The 12,860-nt window shown below is 41.4% G+C and overlaps 1 protein-coding gene across 2 annotated transcripts in view; it reads left to right on the top strand.

Moving 5' to 3' along the window:
* The window catches only part of LOC137371029 (kelch-like protein 1), a 282,921-nt gene that overhangs the window by 138,367 nt on the left and 131,694 nt on the right, over positions 1–12,860 (top strand). The window lies entirely within an intron of this gene.

The following is a 12,860-nucleotide window of genomic DNA, read 5'->3' as shown; positions in this document are numbered from 1 at the left end:
ATGCTCAAACCAATATGGCATGTGGCGCATACCCAAAACAGACTTAGCATGTGTACGTAGTATGCCATATTGGATCCTTCAGTGCCCATTTTCCACGTGGAACATGGTGCAACCAGATACAATTTCCCCCATGATGGGCTGAATTTAGCTCCCCTGCAGGTGTCTGGGTGCATGGCAGGTGAGGCCTGAAGATCGCTCCAGAGTAGGCCCACCCCCCAACCCTGATGGTCCGATCTTCACGGAGGAGGAGTGGTCTCGTGGCAGCCCCCATGTCACTTGGCGACAGGCCTTGCATTTACATATTTGAATAAATGTAAATACCTGCCTTAATTACAAGCCTACCGTCGCCTCCAGTCCCGGTGCAATCTTGGTGCCGCTGGCTGGCACTCCCGCGCCTTCGGATCCCTGTCCGGGGAATCAAGGTGCCACACTGCTTGGGTGTGGGGAGCAGGTAATTTTTTCTGTGCGGGGGTTGTGGGGGGGGAGGTGGGGGGAGCAGCGATAAAGGGCTTTTGTTGGTGGAGGGAATGGTGGGAAGGGGTAAAGTTGATAGTTTGTGCACTTTGAGGGGGGGAAAGGTCATTTGGAAAATGCAAGTGTTTTGGGGTGGAGAGGGAAAGTATTTAATATTGTGGGTATTTGGGGAGTGTGCAGGGGAGTGGGAGAGGTCCAAACATACAGGTTTCAATTGTGTTCAAAAATGCGTCGTGATTTCTTTAAAAATCCCAGAAGGGCCGCAAGCCCTTTAAAAATGGTGTCAGTGCCTGCGCACTGAAGATTGCGGCGGCTCGTTGACAAGCAGCCGACGCGGGCTGGGCGCCGCTTCCTTTGCCCGCCAACGACCTCGGCAGCAGCTAAACAGGATTCCGGCCGATAGGTGTCCCCTATATATGTGGCAAAATTTTGTTAGACTGGTAGCATTGTCATTTTAACTGGGCATGTGAAGAAAGAGCCACAGGTCATTTTGCAGGTTAGCTTCCCCATTCCTTTCTGCTCTGCTGGAATATTATTCCCAAACATGCTTGTCCAATAACTACGTTAACCACTTCCCTTTGAGCTTTCTTTTGGAACATCATGCATGGTGGGGAAGGAAAGCATGCAATAAGTGTACTGGTCAATGAACAAAAAGCTAGTGAATTGCACCATAAAAGCTGCCTGCTTCATTTTAACTTCTGAATTCATTCTGTTTTGTAATAATACATGACATTTGTACAACAATAATAGTATTGTTAAAGTAGGAGAATGCAGTAATTACACTGGAAAAAGACTAGTGTCTATTGTGTGATTTAAATTTCTTTTCAGGTCTTCAGCAATCTCAGTTTAACATGAGTACCTTTTCATTTTTTAACCATAACACTTTGTCAAATTATTATGTATGTATTAAAATTACAGAGCAAGTATAGCTCTGTAGAAGTTCACAGAATAAGAGCTCCTTTGCAGAATTGAAAATTTTGAAATATGATTATGCTATGCATAATTCATGAATTTTGCTTATAGAGGTAGGAGTGCATGTTTGTGGTTCCAGACATTGAAATATTCTGGAGGTTCATCTGCAGCAAAAAAAATACAGTCATGGTGAGGTTTCTGTTGTACTGCTTTTTGCATTTAAACAAATCAGAAGTAATTAATTAACAGCTTGTAAATGTTGCACTCGGTCTTGTTAAATCTAATTTAGTCTGGCACTGTAACGTGTACATTCAGCCTATAATTTACATTACATTTAAACGTACTGGTCTTCCAGCATGCAACCAATTACCTTTCATGTTTATCAATTTTATAGCTGTTTTTTGGCCTTGCGAGATACTGTGAATGTCTCATCGATTCAACAACTCGAAGTTAAAGAAAAAGAGTTAAGAAAGGAATTATTCAATGAGTGCCAAAGGTAGAAATCTGTACTGGTTTGATAAGAACCAGGGCTTGAATTAAAGCACCTGTCTGCCTTACAATAGAATTCAAGAGATGGCTTGGAAATTAAAATGCTGACCTATTGCCCTTGCTGACAGAGTCACGTTAAGCTTCCATGTGCAAGTGTTACCTTTGGCAAAAGTTAATTAAAACTTGGAAGTTGCATGCTGAGAAAGATGTGATTCATTTAATCTCATTAAAAAAAATTGCATTGAAGGAGAAACTGTTACCTGTCATGTAAACAAGCAGTTCTATGTATTATTCATCTGCAACTTTTAAAGATAAGGTGAATCTTCCATGTTGTGCAAACTTTGAATTACACCTGAAAACTTTAGATAAGAGCGGAGTAGGCTATACAGCTGGTCAAGCCTGCTCTGCCATTCAATAAGATCATAGCTGATCTTTGATCTTATCTCCACTTTCCTACCCTATCCCCATGTAGGATCATAGAAAATAGGAACAGGAGTAGGCCATTCGGCCCGTCTCTCTTGATTCCCTTAGAGTCCAAAAATCTATCGCTCTCAACCTTGCATAGACTGAACAACTGAGTCTCCACTACCCTCTAGGGTAGAGAATTCCAAAGATTCACAGCCCTGTGGGTGAAGACATTTTTCCTCATATCAGTCCAAAATGGCCAACCTTTTATCCTGAGACTACGATCCCCAGTTCGAGATACTCCAGCCGGGGAAAACAGCCTCTCATCTTTTATACTTGTTTAAAATTGTTCTTCCAGGTTTGGTTGAGCATTGCATTTGCATTTTGATGAAATCTGAATCATTTGCTACTTGACCATTTCATCCAATACTGATCCTGAATTCTAGATAGCTACTTACTCTCTCTTTAAGCAAAGGGCAGATTATTATGTAAAAATAAAAGTCAATTGGGAATAATGCAGTGTTATGTTTTGAGGCTCAATTCTCTCAAATGGTAGAAAGCAAACACTAGATTGAAGGGAAGAAATAAGCAAAATATCTGTTCAGAGAGCCCATCCCATATTGCAATGAGTGCTGCAGTCTAAATCCTGAGGTTAGAATATGTACCCAGCAATCAACTTCTGCTAATATATTAATTTTATGAGATGTACTTTGGAAATTATATTTTTTTGAATTTATGCCCATTTTTCTTTTTCACGTTATATTCCTCCTTATGCTTTTCTGATGTGAGTTGTGAGAGGCATCAACAGTCCTAAACTCAGTCAGTCAGTGGTGACACTCGCTTTTGGAGGATTACATTGCTGATATGATCACTGCAAGATTGCAGAAATTTAAATCTTCCATTAATTATTCAGTAACTAGTGCAAGTAAAGCTGAAGATTCTCTCGAGGAACTAATAAGCTTTTAAGCTTTTTCATTGGTTGCATAATTTAAACTGGAATGATTATGACTTAATTTGTCTCAGTCAAAAGAGACCTTCCATACCTTTTGTTAAAAATGCATCAACTATTCTTTAGTTAAATGATTTAGTTATGCTGCTCTACCCACCTCAAGCCAATCATTCTGAAGTCTTGTTACTGGAACAGGAGACAGTGTAATAGGTTCACTAGTTGATTCATAATCCAGTTATAGACATGTACACTATGAAAAGAGATTTAGAGCTTGAAAATTAGACTTACAGGATGATGCTGCTGATTCATTGGTACATAGTCAAACGTCTATATAACAAATACATTTGAATGGATTTCAACATGTCCCAGATTTTGTGATTTTTAGTTACCTGATTTGTCTTCACTGTCAATGAACAGCCATAGCCAATGACTCACTGACAACCTGTCAAAATAAAAATACTGCTGGCGCGTAGAATGAGATCAGGGGATTGAAGTATTTCTTGAGAACATTGTGACAAGATAGCTAAATGACTCAGGCAGTGTTTTTCAGCATAGTGCATTGACGGATGGCACAGTTTCTGTGCAAGTCCGATTCCATTAAAACTGCGTATTTTTCAGAAATGTAAGACTTGATTTGGGCCATGCTTGAGAGATTTGCAAAGAGTTCCATTCAATTATTGTGCAGGGTCAATATGCTGGATTCCAAGGCAGACACACACCGTTCAGAAAAAAAAAACAACAAATGTCTAAAAAAATATTGGGGCAGAATTTCCACATCTGTTCCAGTGGATTCCCACTTTAACTCTGGTGAGTGTCCATCGAAACAGTTCGGGAATTGTCTACGTCCAAGATAATTAGATCACAACCTATGTTGGAGTTCCCTCTTTGGCTTTATAAGGGGGTAGAGTCAGGGAGTTGGGAGTTCCCACTTCCATCGCCCAAATGGGACTTGGCGTAAGTCTGGAAACCTTTTATGCCCATTGGAAGTACTAGCATCCAGGAGGATTCAATAGGACCAAGGAGAAGAGGGGAGTCCCCTGATTGTCAGGCCCATTATCTGGAAAGTAAATGACAATTTTCCATAATTTACTGTTGACTTAAAGAATAGCATTGCCTTGAAAATATCAGTCTAGAAAGCAAAGTCCCTGGATTCTTTATCAAGAAAAAGACACATGATTTAACACAGGGGCCTCCAACCTTCTCTTTAGTGAGAACTACTGCTGATAAATGAAAAATATCACAAGCCACTTAAACAAATATTGAAAATTATAGATAGGTAAATGCAAACTAAATATGTAGTTATTATAATTACATTCTAATATATTTAATATGAAAGAAAACTGATCTTAACTTTCAATGTGATACTTGACATTGCATGCCAGCCTGGTCAAGAGATCACTATACTTGCCCGAGTCCAGAAGCCCAGCAGTGGCTTCGTTGTGTGGTTGATGTCCACTTAGCAATGCCATCTCTCCTGGAATCTACCTCCCTTGACAGTCTCACATTGGACATTGTGGGGCCTGACTGGGCTCAGAGGTACTTGGGGTTAAACCCAGCAGCTTTTCCTCCATCTGCACTCCAGCTCAAACTGATGCAACAAAAAAGACTTACACAGGAGGCCAGGAATCGACTGCTGCATCCAACAGCCCTTCCACCCCCCCACCCCCACAGTACAAACTGGCTGTGGTTCTCGACGCAGTTCTGTGAGGATCGCCTGCAATAAAACAAAAGCAAAATATAGCTGATGAAAATCTGAAATAAAAGGGCAAAATGCGGGAAATTCTCAGCAGCTTAGGCAGCATCTGTGGAGAAAGAAACAGAGTTAATGTTTCAGGCTAATCGAGCCTACAGCCTGCAACTTGGAGTGGGAGAAGGAGGAAGAATGTGGAGAGGCAATATAGTCCAACATTCACAGCAACCTACTATCCACTGACATTAGCGAGATAGTGAGACAGAGTTTAGAAACACTCACCAACACAACTCCAGTCAAACATCCCAGGAGGAAAAGGGGAAGCAGTGTGTGTACCTGACCTGATATTCCCCTCCCCAGGCCTATCAGTCAACACCCCCTCACTCCTCCCAGTCCACAGCTCAGCAAAGCAGCTTCCTGTCCCTTGAGCCAGCCCTGCCCAAGTGTGTTATATATTTTACAAATATGTTAGTTTGTGTTGCTCCCCAGAAGTGTGGATTTCTTTTTTGCTGTTACACTACTAAATAGGAGTGCATTAGCATAGTGGTCATGTTACTGGACTAATAATCCAAAAGCTTGGACTAATGATCTGGAGACCACCAAAACAGCTGGGAAATTAAATTCAGTCAATTAAGTAAAGTTAGAATTTTTTTTAAAAAAGCTAGTATCAGTAATGATGACTGTGAAACTACCGGATTGTCATAAAAACTAATTTGGTTCACTAATGTCCTTCTGGGAAGGAAATCTGCCATCCTTACCTGGTCTGGCCTAAATGAGGCTAAAGAACTGCAGCAATGTGGTTGACTCTTAACTGCCCTGCAAAGTGTCTCAAAAGCAATAAATGCTGGCTGTGCCAGCGACATCCACAACCTGTGAACACACAAAAATAACAGTTTATCATCTGACAGAATTAAATTGTTTGGAATGAATCTTCTAGAGCTTCAAATGAGATATTGTCAAATGATGCTTCAAGCCAACACTTTTCCATGTCAATGAATAACTTATGCTGGCACTGGTTTTCCCCCAACTGAAAGAAAGAACTTGCATTTATGTAGCACCTTCACAACCTCAGGAATGGGGCTTATCATGCTGACTGCTGCCCAGAGACTTTCAGCAGGCTTTTGAGTGAAGACTGACTTACAGTCTTTCCAGGTGCCCTCTACAGGGGATTTCTGACTTGTGTGAGCAGAGAAAGCAACAGCATGACTCTTCAACCAATCAAGTTGAAGCATCTCACTGACCACTTGGAGTCTAAACCAGGAATTATGAATTGGATTTAATTCATTGAAAAATCATTTACAGAAAGTGAAATAGAAAAGGAGAAAAAAAAATGGAAAATTCCAATTTTGCTTTTCTTTAAATCTCCGACACTAATTGAATTTTGAAAGAATGAGATGTCACACTTGTAGAATTAAATTTTCAGTGCCAGAGAGGCTGTATGGCAGTAATTATGATTTATTCTACCATTAAAAATTCACTTACAACCGAATACACCAGCCCTAACTTTTCTAGTGTATTTAGTGGGTAATTAGTAGGTAAATACAGCAACTTCAAGCCCTTACATGGATTTCAATGCTGAGCCCATAGGCGAGGTACTGTTATAATGCAGCCTGTGGTGGAGCAGGATAACTTTTGGATTTCTGCATTTAACTGCATGTGTGCAAACTCCAGAGGCTTCTGTCCGATTTACTCCATAATAATGGTGAGATATGTTAGCACCATTGTTATACTTAACACAAAATCTGGGTCATTATTCTGGGTCAGAAGACTGCGGAGTCAAGTTCCACTCCAGAGATTTGAGCACAAAATCTCAGCTGACACTCCAGTGCAGTACAGAAATAGTGCCATCTTTCAGATGAGACGTTAAACTGAGGCCCCGTCTACCTTCTCAAGTGGATGTAAAAGATCCCATGGCACTACAGATGATCTGGTGTTGGTGGGAGCTTGCTGTGTGCAAACTGGCTGCTGTGTTTCCTAATTTACAACAATAACTATACTTCAAAAGTACTTCATTGACTGTAAAGCATTTTGGGATGTCCTGAGGTTGTGAAATACGCTGCATAAATGCAAGTCTTTCTTTTATTCTGAGATTGGTACATGACATGTAACAGCGGCTGAGTGCATTTCAAATCACATAGATAATCAATGACCATTTTGAACCCAAGCACTGAAGCACATTAACAATAGACAACTTCCAGATTGCTTCATATTAACTGTGTCACTCATTTCACTCAATTGCTCTGCATTTCCTCCATATGCACAACAGGGGGCTGGATTTTGTGGCACTGATGGGGCTCCGGCATGATTTTGCATTGTTCCGGCACTTAGTGGCTGATGCCACGATCCTTTTAAAGGCAGGGATTTCACCCCAAGAGCTGCTGGCCAATCACAGGGCTGGCAGCTCAACAGTATTGGCAGCGCTACCAGGAGGCCCTGGCTGGGGTGGGCCTGTAGTGCAGAGGGAGAGGGGTCCAGGGAGGTGGAGCTTTTCTTGGCGGGTGACAAATATGGGCCACAGATTGCCCACAGAGGATGGACCCCGCCACTCCTCCCCCCCCGCCCCCCCCCCCCCCCCACCCAAGCCTGCAGAGAGAGCGCTTTGTATTACAGGGTGACCTCCTCGCATGGCGAAGGCACCCCCCCACCATTGGTTAAATCCCAGCGGTGGGGGTAAGAGGCCCTTATGTGGCCATTAAGAGGCCACGTAAGGGTCTCAATAGGTCTCTGAGTGGGAGGGCTGTCATCTGCCTATCCCACTCCCGACCAAATCGCTTGGTGACAGGAAGGCAATAGGCCCTCCGCACCCTGCCTCTGACCTCGGGGAGCCCATAAAATCCAGCACATAGTGGCACAGAAACCACAGTGGTGGATTCGTGGTGGTGGTGGAGGTAGAGGGGTGCTCCAATTACTGAGCAGCACTGCTAGTGGAGAAGGAATTTGAAACTTACCATTGCAGCCACATAAAATTGCAGAATTGAAGTCATATAATTGTGGTTTTGTGCCGTGTCCAGATACAAACAGACACCAGCAGATTTGATAAAACTACTGCCAGATCCTTCCATGTGTGATGTATCACTTCCATAAATGGCTTGTACAGCACAATGCAATTCACTTCTAATATCTCTCTACTTGGATTATTTTTCTTGTAATGTTTTTTTAATGATCAGAGCAGGTAGAAATTATTCTCTTTAAAATATACCAGAGGGCACCCAACTGACTCAGAAAGCATGGTCCCATTCTATATATAGTTCTGATTTAGAGCCACGCCATTTTATAGAACTGTGGCCGATGACAGGGTTCAATGAGAAATGTTAAAGCATAAAATGCATTTTTGTCTTAGATGTGCGTTAATTCAGAAAAATTTACAATCGGTCTGTTCAACCGGTCGTGCATTATTTGCACAATGTTACATATCCCATGCTAACAATGTAACTTGAAACAATTTTTTAAAAATCGCTAACCTTTAACAGGCCTTCATTCTATTTGTTGGTCACTGTCTTGCTGTAAATCAAGGCTGTGAAAGGCATTCGATGTGATTTAAATGTAGGTGTGTAGTTTAAGTGAGGGTTCATCTCGAGTGATCCAACATGCAATGCTATCTCGGCTACCAAAGTGAGATGGCAAAGACAATGGTGGACACTTTAGGACACGAGAAAACATATCCTTGTCATTGTTGCCCTGGACCTGGGCAATGCTCATGTATTTCTGACAGTTGGCACATGACCAGTCTCAGATTAGGCTAAAGAACTGGCCTGAGGTCACCTGCCCACTTTTAAGGTGAAGAATGGGTATGGTCTAAGCAGAGGAATAACCTCATATCCAGAATTTAAAAAAGAACAATTTCAACACTGGAACAGGATAAGCAATAATGTTTCTGGCCAGACTGACTGAATTACAAAAACGTTTCTGTCCCGATTTTAACCAAATCATCCAGGCAGGAATGCTACATGAGGCATAGCTGCTGTGCACAGCTGAATCAAGCACATCACCAATGCCCTCCTTGCCAGAGACAATTAATGCATTCCCTTCCTCATGGATGCCAATAGCTATGATGAGAGCGCTCTGGGGTCAAGTAGCCAGCTTCCCTCATGTCCAGGGCAGAGCAGACTGCACTCATGTAGCATTCAGGATACCAGAAGGCAAACCAGCAGCTTTTGCCAACAGGAAGGGCATCCTCTCCAACAATGATCAACTGTACAATCACAGTGAAAGGATAATGCAAGTATGCACCAATTCCGCTGGATGCTGCCACGGTGCCTTCATTCTGTGACACATCCATTGCTCTGCTTTTCCACCCCTCTAGGAACAGTTAATGATGGCTTCTGAGATATTCCTCAGTCTGAAGTCTTCTGATTCCAATGAAAGACCATAAGACCTGAAATGTTAACTTTACCTTCCTCTCCCTACCGATGCTGCCTGACTTGCTGAGTGTTTCAAGATTGGAGTTGGTGTTGAAGCTTCCCATCATGGAACAATTTGGCAGAGGTCCCTGTCCGTGCTCACATGAAGAATCCACAACTGATTAAGGCACTGGAGGACACTCAGTTCTCGTATAACTCAGCCTCAGCATAAAGCACTGTCTTCTGGGAAGCAAAGGGGAAAATTGACAACAAATTTTTTTTTAAATGTCCTGTAGATCCTGGAAGCATCTGGGAGGCTGCTTGAGAGGTCAAATGTCTACTAAAAATTATTAATGAGATAGCACAATGTTTTTAAACTCTTCACATAAAAAGACATATGATTATTCTGCACTATTAGGAGTTTATAAACAAGTGCATTCTTACATGAACCTATTACAAATTATCAATTTTTAAAAAAATTCATTCTCTGAATGTGGACATTGCTGACAAGACTGGCATTTATTCCTCATCCCTAGTTGCCCTTGAGAAGGTAACAGTGGCCAGCTTCTTGACCTCTGGAGTCCATGTGTTGAAGGTGCTCCCGCAATGTTGTTAGATAGGGAATTCCAGGATTTTGACCTATGAAGGAACAAACGTTGTATGTCCAGGCTAGGGTGGTGTGTGCGACTTGGACGAGAGCTTGAAGATGATGGTGTTTCATGCACCTGATGTCCTTGTCCTTTAGATGGTGGAAGTTACAGGTTTAGGGATGTGCTGCCAAAGAAAACTTGGTGAGCCGCTGAAGTGCCAACTGCATGTAATACGTACTCTAGCCATAGTATTCTGATCATGGACGCAGTGGATATTAATGATCCTGGATGAAGTGCCATTAAGTGAACTGCTTTGTCCTGGATGATGTGAAGCTTCTTAAGTGTTGTTGCAACTGCACTCAATCAGGTACACATAGAGTATTTCATAACACTCCTGACCTTTTAGGTGGTGGAGAGACTTTGGGGATTTGGGGGTAAGTTATTTGCCACAGAATACCCAGCCTGTGACCCACTGTGGGAGCCATGACATTTCTGTGGCCGATCCAGTTAATCTTCTGGTCAGTAGTATCCGAGGATATTGACAACACTACATCATTGGTGTTGCTGAAACTCAATTGGCTCCTAAAAAAACACAAAATGAAGTCTACAGTTCGAGCAAGCTCCAGGGACCCGGGTTCAATTCTGGGTACTGCCTGTGCGGTGTTTGCAAGTTCTCCCTGTGACCGCGTGCGTTTTCTCCGGGTGCTCTGGTTTCCTCCCACAGCCAAAGACTTGCAGGTTGATAGGTAAATTGGTCATTTTAAATTGCCCCTAGTGTAGGTAGGTGGTAGGGATTATGGGATTACTGCAGGGTTAATATAAATGGGTGGTTGTTGGTCGGCACAGACTTGGTGGGCCAAAGGGCCTGTTTCAGTGCTGTATCTCTAAATAAAAAAAAAATAAAGTTGGATGTCAGGAATTTGTTTGTAGGATTATAAAGATGTGATGAATGACAGCTGGTAGAAACATTCTTAGACAAGTAAGTCTTCAACTAGACAAGATAAATTGCACTTACCATATATATTGACAGACTTGCAACATGATTCTTACCATTGGTTAAAGAGTATACTTCTTCCAGGTTTCAAGATAATTCTCAGAGAATGTAATTTGACCAATGCTAAAATAATTTGGTGTATATATATTATATATCTATCACAAATAACTGTCATAGGCTTTGGGCAGAAGTAGTTTTCCTAGGTATTGTAATTTCTGGGCCTAATTTAACACATAAAATATGATCTTGCAAGAAGCATTATTCATAAAGATGATGTTTCCACTAGTGCGGAGACCAAAACTAGGGGCCATAAATATAACATAGCTACCATTAAATCCACTAGGAATTCAGGAGAAACTTCCCTACCCAGAAGTGGTGAGAATGTGGAACTCACTATCACACAGAGTAATTAAGGTAAATAGCATAGCTGCATTTAAAGGAAGCTAGATAATCACATGAGGGAGAAAGGAATAGAAGGATATGCTCATAGGGTTGGATGAAGGGTGGTGGGAGGAGGCTATTATATACCAATTGAGCAGAATGACTCATTGCTGCACTGTAAATTCAATGTGATTATTTCACAGTGCATCTTGTTACAAGATTGCTTCTATTTCTTTTGTAAAATATGTTTTAAGGACTTATAGTTGAATTATGGAAATAGATTCATCTGGAATCTTGAGAGGATGCTGAACTTTTTAAAAAAAGAAGTCACCAGAAGGTTCCTTGATTTGACTTGAAAACAAGTCTTATTGGAATGGCAGCTGTCTGTGGATAATCGCCCAGCAGGGGTTGTTTTTGACTTGGGGAGATGGTTACAAAGAAGTGACATGCCAAGATTTATAGATGGCAGGAGGCTTGACTTCTGGAATGTTTTTAGTTTCACTTTAAATTGTGACAACATACAGTTAGTTTTTGCCTACCTGAAGAAGACAGCTCATCTCTCTCTCTTGAAAAGAAATCCTACATTTCCAGTGTGTCGGTTTCTTAATTTGAAGAGACCTTGCATGTGGAATGTGTAGGAACTGAAGCCCTATTGCAGCATTTCTGCTGGGGGACCTGTTTGAAGCCTCTGTGGCTGCATTTCCTGGAAAGCCTACGCAAACTGATCTTCAACATTGCCTGGAAAGAACAGTTCTAGGAAAATCCCATTGAGAGCCATCTATACACATTTGGGATGCCAAACCAAAACAAAGGACATTTTTCCATACTTCCTTTTCAGTCTGTGTTTTTAAAAAAAAAAAATTCCTGGTTAACTGGTGTGTATGCATGTGTATGTGCGTGTGTGTGAAGCTAAGATAAATAAGGGGCTTTAATATTTCAATTTGTGTGTGTATGTTTTACTTCATTATTAGTTAAGACTTGTTTTATAATAAATTGATAATTCTGTTGTTTATTAAAGAAACCTGGTTGGTGTGTTTTATTCTGGGAAAAATAGAGTATATGATTGACCATATCAGTAAGTGGGAATATTTAAATATATGTGTGACCTGTAGAGAAGTGGGACGAGAATAAACAGTGCATTCCTCCCACCTCGGTCGTAACAATGTACAGTGGGGTCTTGTTATCTCTACAAGAAGGTTTATATGTTTCAGATGTCTGGAAGAATAACAATTTGTAACTGTTCCAAGTCAGACAATCTCCATATTATAGAAAATACATAAAAATTGTATTTTTGGCGAAGTTAAAGGTCTGAGTTTCAACAATGTTTTAAATAGTTTCGGAATCTTAGGAGTTTACAACAAGGAAGTTGGCTATTTGGTCCTCATGTCTGCTGGTCCTTTGGTAGAGAAACTCAAAACTAATCACACTGCCCTGCTCCCTCCCTATAGCCTGTATCTTCCCCTGCTTCAAACATTTACCCAGTTTTCCCTTAACAATTGCAACGGTCTCGGCCTCAAAGCATTAAAACATTCCATGTTCTATTATGCCTTTGTATCAAAAAGTTTCTCCTAACTTCTCTCCTCATTCTTTTATGGTTAATTTTAGTTTGATGATACCTTGCCAATTAGCCCCAGTC

The sequence above is a fragment of the Heterodontus francisci genome, chromosome 6 (assembly GCF_036365525.1).
Source record: "Heterodontus francisci isolate sHetFra1 chromosome 6, sHetFra1.hap1, whole genome shotgun sequence".
Classification (NCBI taxonomy): Eukaryota; Metazoa; Chordata; class Chondrichthyes; order Heterodontiformes; family Heterodontidae; genus Heterodontus; species Heterodontus francisci.
Note: the sequence above shows the minus strand (reverse complement) of the source record. Positions and strands in the feature narration are given on the sequence as shown.